The sequence below is a fragment of the Musa acuminata genome, chromosome BXJ2-6 (assembly GCF_036884655.1).
Source record: "Musa acuminata AAA Group cultivar baxijiao chromosome BXJ2-6, Cavendish_Baxijiao_AAA, whole genome shotgun sequence".
In the NCBI taxonomy this organism is placed as follows: domain Eukaryota; kingdom Viridiplantae; phylum Streptophyta; class Magnoliopsida; order Zingiberales; family Musaceae; genus Musa; species Musa acuminata.
In genome coordinates, this window is record NC_088343.1 from 18,624,049 (window position 1) to 18,633,116 (window position 9,068).

Here is a 9,068-nt window from a genome sequence, read left to right on the forward strand (position 1 = left end):
TGCAACAGAGGAGTGCGTACACGTAAGTGTAATATCTGTTGGGGATATTTATGTGTAAAATGTCACTTATGTTAATTATTGAGCTTATTTTAGACAAAAGGATTAAATTCACCGTTCCACCGTTCAGATTATTAAGTCCGTTCGCGCCCGGCTCCTATAAATTGTATCCTGACGGTCACGTGCTGAACTGTATCACCTCCGAGCCCTATTATATTAGTCGCTCCTGTCGCAGCCGCCTCCGCCTCGGCCGATCTCGCAACCCCTAGAAGAAGGCTTCCTTTAGATGGCGTCAAGCGAAACGACTGCTTCGGCCATGGAGGTGGAGAAGGTTGCCGATCCCGCGGCTGCTCCCGGTCTTCGGTTCGTGTTGCTGAAGCCGTACGACATGTCGGACGGGAAGGTTCAGTTTCGGAAGGTGGGGGGTACCGCCCCACCGTTACGCGCCGCTCAAGCGGTGCTGGATGGATATCTACACACCTATTTACGAGCAGATGAAGATAGATATAAGGATGAACCACAAGGTTTGATCATCGTCTCATTCTCCTATCTTCCTTTTCATCAATCAGATAGCGTTCTGTGAAATTGTACTTTGCTTAGCTACCGAAAGATTGATTTGCAGTGAGTTTGCTTTTCTAGGTAAGATTATTTGAGTTATTGTTACAAAATATGATCCAATTTAGTTTAGTTTCTTTTATTTTGAATAGGAAACTATTAAGAGTTTGAATATGCTTAAATCTGATTTTAAATTAAATTATGTTTCAAGTGAAATAAGTTGATTGTTGGTCCTTTTTCTTTTTCTTCTCTTTGTTCGTTTTTACCATTGCGATCCTTGAGGATGGTTTTGTTCTCCCTTGTGCTATTTTTTTTTAATGTCTTGTAGTTAGGATTTTATGAGAGTTCGTTCTTCATTGATTGAGTTTGTAGCTTATTTCCTCTAAATATCCTGCATATAATCCCAATAAACGAGCTGGTGGCCTAAAGGGATCTCGAAGTATCTAACTGTTACATTAAAAATTTGTGATGATTGTATATCAATCTTGTGCCAGAGTATTTTTACGGTATTTTGCTACATTATCTGCACAGGACTGCTACAATACCAATTTATTTTAATATTGTCTTTCTGTTCTTCCACATTCTAGTTCGGGTTCTAATTGATGCAGGACTTCTTCCCTGCTATAATTCATCTCCGTTATGCACAAGTGCTAATTGAGTTAGGGCTCCGATAAGACTCCATCTTGGAGTAAGATGCTATCTTTCTGCTGGAATTAGAATCTTTTTCTCTCCTAAAAAACTATAGTCCTGGTTTAGCTTGGAAACCACCATAGAAACTGTCTTCATTAAGTTACTTTCTGTTCAGGTCAAGATGAGATTGGCTACTCGCATTTTAAGATGCCTTAAGGCCTCTCGGTTCCCGAACTTTGGTCAATTGAGCTGACGCCAGGACTGGTTACCCAATATAGCCTTTAACAGTGCCAAACAAACTTCTTTTCTCGCCAAACATGGTTAGATCTTGGCCATCCTTTAAATGGGTTTGTCAGGGACCATTACATTATAACGATCACACCAAGTTTTTGTTTCTTGTTATCAAAATTTAATTGGGAGGAAGAAAAAGCGGATTCTTTCATCTAATTATTTTGTCTACTTCGGTTTTTATACTGGAAATGCTAAGAGAATTCCAGTTTCTTGGAAAAGGTTGATGCATGGTTGGATGATTATGAAAGATTTAGGTAGCTAATGATTATTTCCTTATTGAGCTGTCTAGAGCAAATATATTTCTATCAGATTTTTGGCTGCTTCTGTAACAAGAAAATGTGAGTGCAATGATTGGTTAGGTTTGGTTTATTGGAGGGATTACTGGAGTAGTCCATCTAGACATGTTTCCTTTTTATTTTATTATTTCTCTCATCTTCATACTTGGACCTATTCACAAAGTTCATGTATCCAACTTATTATTTGTCTCATTGCTGAAATCTGAAGATATATTGGAGCTATTATAATAATTATAGGTTCCGGAAGATGATGTTTTCAGGATTCACAATAAAGCAAGTGGTTTTAGGATGATGATAGTGCACTGAAGTTCCCAATCTGCTATTTTTTTATATAGAATGATAACGTGTTAACCTTTTTTTTTACTGTGATGATTTATGAAAAGATAATTATATTTGTGCATATTTGTCTTTGTGGAAGTTTTAGTTCGTTGAGTTAGAGGTGTTTGTCCTTTTGCATGATTGACTTAAATTAAAAAGAGAGGGGAGTTACAAATCCATTGTCTATGATATGCTGAAGAGGAATGAAGCCTACTCCCTCTCCATAATTTATCCTTGTTGGCATCTGGCTGACATGAGGTTCATATTGTTGTTTTGTACTACAAATTTGGGTTTGGATTGTAATATTATAAATAACAATATCATCATGAATATTCAATTTTCTTTCTGGAAAATAATTAAGTTTATTATACGAAACCTTTACAGATTATTTTCCTTGAATGATCAAGGTAAGATAATTTTTTTATTTTATTGGTAGATTTAAAAACATATTTTAACTTTGTACTCATGTTTGTGCACAAATTTTTTTTGGAAAAAGATGGGTATCAGAAATATTTTGGTTGAAACAGTGGATTTTTAAATATGTTCTGTGCACTCTAATCAAACAGCCATATGCAGTTTTTGGTTGAGCTAATTGCATCTAAGAAATTAAGTTTGCTTCATCTGTTCTGTGTTTCTGTTAGATGACATTGAAAGATGCTTCATCATACTGCTTAATATTTTTGCAGAGTGAGAAGTTTTTTTTTTATTGATTAACCATTTTACCAAATAATTAATCTTCCTCTGCGCATGTAAATCATTCTTCATTTTATTTTTAACCTTAGGTTATCTATATCTTATAGGCACAGAAGGTCAAGCTCAAGACAAGAACAGATACCCCAGACGTTAGTATCCTACAAAAATGTATAGACTTTGTTCATGCTTTCATGCTTGGATTTGATGTAGCGGACGCCATGGCTCTGTTGCGTTTGGATGATCTCTATGTGGACTCGTTCGAGATCAAGGATGTGAAGACACTACGAGGAGAACACCTTTCTCGTGCCATCGGTAGGCTATCCGGGAAAGAAGGCAAGACAAAATTTGCAATCAAAAACTCTACAAGGACTCGAATCATAATCGCAGACATAAAGATCCACATCCTGGGGTCATTCTTGAACATCAAGGTTGCCAGAGATTCACTATGTAGTCTTATATTAGGATCACCGGCTGGTAAGGTCTACTCCAAACTCAAAGCCGTTACTACTAGATTGGCAGAGAAGTATTGAAGAATACAATTTTTTTCTTTTTGGAGATTTGAAAGATTTGACTTCATATTTTGGTTTTATGGGTTGAATGTTTTATATTCTATTGAGGCCCCTTGTTTTCTATTGGAATTCTTCAATGAGTGTTGATTTCTATTTGAGGGCCCAAAGTCTATAGGTGGAATCGATGTTTCCAATATTGTGTGTTTTGGGTTCGCATGAGAAGATCATATCTGCTTTGCTTTGATGTAGTTTAACCTGTTCTCCCAAGTAATAGTTATGATCCAACCGTAGGTTTTCTCCACGGAGTCACAAACGGTCGTCGCGCACTTGTAACAGTTTCGTTTAACGAATTGTTCGTTGCTCTTGTCTACATGTACAGTTGCTTGGCATCATGTTTTGGTTTGGTTTTATGTTATTTTGCTTATAAAAATGTAAGTTCGAACAAGTTGTAGCACTACAATGCGACCACTCACCGAACCGAGCAAATCATCCCAAAATGATTTTGTTTTTGCGTGCCATGGGTTGTTTTCTGCAACCCGTTGTTGAAGCCAAAACGTTAATCATCTCAACCCCTTGGAATCACCCAAGTGGCACTATGGGGGATGGGGCTTCGGTACAGTGTCGAGCATTGAACAACCTTTCGTAAGTTTGCACGTTACCTTGACGAGAACTTGTTGTCGCGCCTGACACCCGGTGAGCAACTGTTTGTGGATTTGCAGCTGTTCGTTCAACTTTCTAACGTCCCTATTTTCCTCCTCTCCCTTCTTTCTCTTGTACATGCAAGGTGCTCGTTGAATTGCTTGTAAAGCTTCCTCTTTTCGCGAGACGTCGAGATTTGTCCATCACTCGTTCTTCGAACTAATCAACTTTCTCTTTTATAGGTCCTTCGGGACCTACGAGAGGTTACAAGTGGGCTGATATTTGTGGACGCATATTGCAAGGGCGAAACGCTAAGCAACACAAGCTAAGTTCGTGTCTTTGCCGCAAGGGTGCTTCACGACTTAGGCAATTCTAGCTAAGTCTGTGACATTGTGCTTTGCCATGATAAAGCATCGTGGTAAATTAAGCAAGACGGGGCAAGCCGGACCCTTGCCCCAAGTAGCCGCAGGTGGGTTGCAAATGCACACTCGTTCTCATGCTATTGGAGCCGCTCAGGAGGAGCACAACAGCGAACATGATGAGCAAAAAGTTCGCTGCTCTCCGCGAGTAGAGGAGGCGCAATCTAGAGTGCCAATTGGGAAAAAGAGTCATAAGGAGAGACTTACAATGGCGGAAACCCGCTTGGATGTTCTTGAAGCGAGCTTGGAGGAACTCTACCATGTCCAACGAAGGCTTGTTGGGGTAGAAAGCTCGCAAGCAGAAGCAGAGTCCAAGATCGACAAGGTTGAGGCCCTAGTCGATCGATTGTTAGATGACACCAAAGACTTCGTACAACACCTGCAGGAAGTTGTGGTGGAACTCACTTCAAGGGTGACCATGCTCACAAGAGCACTAAATGTGAAAGAAAGCAACACCCACGTTGCGCCGCCACAAAACTTGAGGGCACCCGAGCCTCATGGTTATGGAGGGGCCAGAGATGCCAAAGAGCTCGAGAATTTCCTATTTGATATGGAACAATACTTTCGAGCTACGAGGCCTGATTCTGAAGAAACCAAAGTTTCTATAGCAACAATGTATCTGAACGGAGATGCAAAACTTTGGTGGCGAACCCATTGGGAGGAGATCCAACAGAGACGGTGTGGAGTTGACACATAGGAGGACCTGAAGGGGGAGTTGAGAATTCAGTTTTTATCGGAGAACATAGAGTTCGTCGCAAGAAGGAAGTTAAGACAATTCCACCAAAATACTTCCATTTGAGACTACGTAAAGCAATTTTCTATGCTAATGCTAGACATACATGACATATCCGAGAAGGACAAGCTGTTCAGCTTCCTCGATGGTTTGAAGCCATGGGCTCAACAAGAACTACATCGAAGGAATGTCGCTTACGTGATCGGGGCAATTGCTGCTGTAGAAAGGCTCACCGACTTTGTTTCCTCCGAAGACCCGGGAAAAAGGAAACAATCTTCAAGCAATCGCCCTCCGAAATATTCTCGAGTAAAGGAGCTCGGGGGCGAACAAAGGAAGAAGAGTTCCCACAAAGGGCTAAGCCCGAAAGACAAGGCCCCGAAACCTGGCGGATGCTTCTTGTGCGGAGGGCTGCACATGGTGAGGGAGTGCCCACAAAAATAGGCACTCAATGCTTTAACAGCTTTCATCCACCCCCCTCGATCGGACAAGGGCAAGGTTGTCGCTCTTAGTTCGAGTAGTTCTGAATTCAGCAGCGATGATGAGGAGTTGCAAGGACCTTGGATGGGAGCAATGCGTTTGTTGAATGCCATGCGGGGTCAAGTGCGGGAGAACACGAAGACAAGGCTACAAAAAGCGGGAAGTGGTGAGCTGATGTACGTAGACATTAAGCTCAATGGCCAAATGACCCGTGCAATTGTGGACACGGGCGCTACTTACAACTTTATTGCTGACTGAGAAGCAAAGCGACTTGGGCTAATCTTGGAGAAGAGCCCAAGTCGAATGTGTTGGGAAATCATTGGGGGCGACATCATATGCGCAACGGAAGAACAAGAAATCAAAATCCCCGATTCCCAAAAAGATGTTCGTCATCGTGCGAAGATTGGTGCGCAAAAAATCCGCAAAACACAAAACTGCGTATAGAGATTGTGTTACCTAGGGAGATCGTATATCCATGTTTCCTTGCAGATCCTTAGGAGAGGGTGAAGGAGGTCAAGCGTCCTCCTCTCTAGCGGTGATCCACATAGCAGGGTTACGATGACGCTCCTCAAAACTCCAGGCCTACTCTGAGGTGGAGAGGGAGAGGAGAATAGGAAAGACAAGCAAAGACTCTAGCCTATGAGGCTGTAAATCCCTCCTATTTATAGAGATCCCATGTCAAACCCTAATGGGTTCTTCCCTAGTGGGTATTGGATCTGCATCCAATAAGACAAGGGCTCCGTCGGATATCTCATATCCGAACCTCTACTCATCGCAATGCCTACCATATGTGTGTGACCCTCTAGGCCCAATATCGAGCTGGCCGTGAGTCATACCTGTCAGAACTCCTTCTAACTCAGTGAATTATTATCTCTGTAATAATTCACTCGACTCATCGACTACGAACGTACTAGGCCACTACGCCGTAGTCCCCAGACGATACAGGGGAATCCAATCCATTGGACCTGTCTGTCCTCAGTTACCATGTACCTATAATCCCTCATCCATCTAATATCCTAGAGACCGTATATCGAGCATGGTGTTGTCAGACCCATACGGTTTCTACTCGAGTCTCGCTCTAATCGGATTCTCCCGGAGAACTCTTTCTCTCTCAACCCGAATGACCCTGGCCAGGGATTTGTCTGAGCAAGAACACATAGGATATTCCTCTCATGACGCCGAGAGTGGATGATCCTCTATCGATACTCAATAGCCCTCGTAAGGTCGACTACCACTCTCAATGACCAGCTGTACTAGATCTGGGAACAGCCAAACCTATAAGTCTGGTATCAAAGAGTGGAGCACTCATACAGGACATCCTTGGTGTCTCAAGTCTAAGGACCAGATACACCACTAGGACTACGGAATCGCTGTCTGACAATAAGGCATCATCAACCATCCAGCATTCCGTAAGCGGATCAATCAGTGAACTCATTCTCCAATGAGCACTTGTACTGTATCCCTAGTGTCCCTACACGAGCAGCTATGAGACCAGCTGCATCCATCATATGGACGGGTATACAGCACACCAGTCTATCCGGTTATCACGATGTCCTTCTCGAGTAACCTATGACCGGGATTATTTAGGATATGTGTTTAAAGGTGAATCGATCTCATTATCGTGATCTCATCACGATCCGATTCCCATTGCACAAATCCAAGGACATCACAATATATATATGCACATATGCAATTGTTATAAAGTGATATACGCCAAAATATAATAAGCAAAAAGATTATGTATCAAGTCACACGTGCCATCACTCACGTGATTGGCTTGCTGGGCACCTATGACTAGCAATCTCCCACTTGACCTAAAGCCAATCACCTATGTGTCTGATCCCCATCAGACTCCTGTGACGCTCATAGACAAAATGAGACAACGGCTTTGTCAGTGGATCTGCAATGTTATCTTCGGATGGAACTCTTTCCACTGCTACATATCCTCGGGTTACGATCTCTCTGATAAGTTGGAACCTCCTCAGAACACTTCTGATGAGACCCGGGTTCCCTTATTTGAGTAATCGCCCCATAGTTGTCGCAATATAAGGAAGTCGACTTCTCGCTATCCGGAACGACTCCCAAATCTGTGATGAACTTCTTCAACCAGACTCCCTCCTTTGCTGCATCTGATGCAGCAATGTACTCCGCCTCTGTGGTCGAGTCAGCAGTGGTATCTTGCTTGGAACTCTTCCAGCACACTGCTCCTCCATTCAAGGTGTACACATACCCTGAATTCGACTTGCTATCATCGACATCAGACTAAAAACTTGAGTCAGTGAAGCCTTCAACCTTAAGGCTATTACCTCCATATACTAGTAAAAGATCCTTAGTCCTTCTCAAGTACTTAAGGATACACTTTACTGCTTTCCAGTGCTCCAAGCCTGGATCCGCCTGATACCTGCTCGTGACACTCAGAGCATGCGCTATATCAGGCCTAGTACATAGCATGTCATACATGATATACCATATTGCTGAGGCATAAGGTATCATATCCATTTCGCCCTTTCTTAGAATTTTCAATGCCAAACATTTTGACAATGGTTTCTATGTACCTGGACTGGGACAAGCCAAGCATCCTCTTGGATCTATCTCTATAGATTCTAATCCCCAAGATATAGGATGCTTCCCCTAAGTCCTTTATGGAGAAGTGTCTAGATAACCAAGTCTTTACTGTGGATAGCATTCCTACGTCATTCCCAATGATGAGGATGTCATCCACATATAACACCAAAAAGGTGATAGCGCTCCCACTTACCTTCCTGTACACACAAGGCTCATCTTCGTTCTTAACGAAGTCATAAGATCTGATTGACTCATCAAATCTTATGTTCCAACTTCGGGAAGCTTGCTTTAGTCCATAAATGGATCTAAGCAACCTACACACTTTATCTGGGCAGTTCTTGGACACGAATCCCTCAGGTTGCATCATATACACCTCCTCCTCGAGGTTCCCATTGAGGAATGCGGTTTTCACATCCATCTGCCAGATCTCATAATCATAGTGTGCTGCAATAGCCAATAGAATTCTGATGGATTTTAGCATTGCTACGGGTGAGAAGGTTTCGTCGTAGTCAACACCTTGCCTTTGACGATACCCTTTAGCCACTAGCCTTGCTTTATAGGTCTCTACCTTTCCATCTACTCCGATCTTTTTCTTAAAGATCCATTTGCAACCGATGGGTACAATACCTTCGGGCGCATCAACTAGGTTTCAAACCTTATTGGAGTACATAGAATCCATCTCAGAATTCATGGCTTCTTGCCACTTCCCGGAGTCTATACTCATAATAGCCTCCTCGTAGGTCTGAGGATCAATATCCTCAGCATCCTCTCCTCTAATATGTCCCACATATCTCTCAGGAGGATGAGATACTCTATCAGACCTGCGTAAAGTTAAAACTTGTGTATTAGGTACCTGAACAGACTCGGGCTGTAGAGTGGTGCTTGAGCTTGGTTCTCTAACATCGCTCAACTCTATCATTCTCCCACTGTCTCCGCCAAGAATGTG

At 42.4% G+C, this 9,068-nt stretch overlaps 1 pseudogene; it reads left to right on the forward strand.

Annotated features, from left to right (window-relative positions):
• Nucleotides 1-185: 185 nt before the first annotated feature.
• On the forward strand, nucleotides 186-3,456 carry LOC135615161 (pre-rRNA-processing protein PNO1-like; annotated as a pseudogene).
• The last annotated feature ends 5,612 nt before the right edge of the window (nucleotides 3,457-9,068 follow it).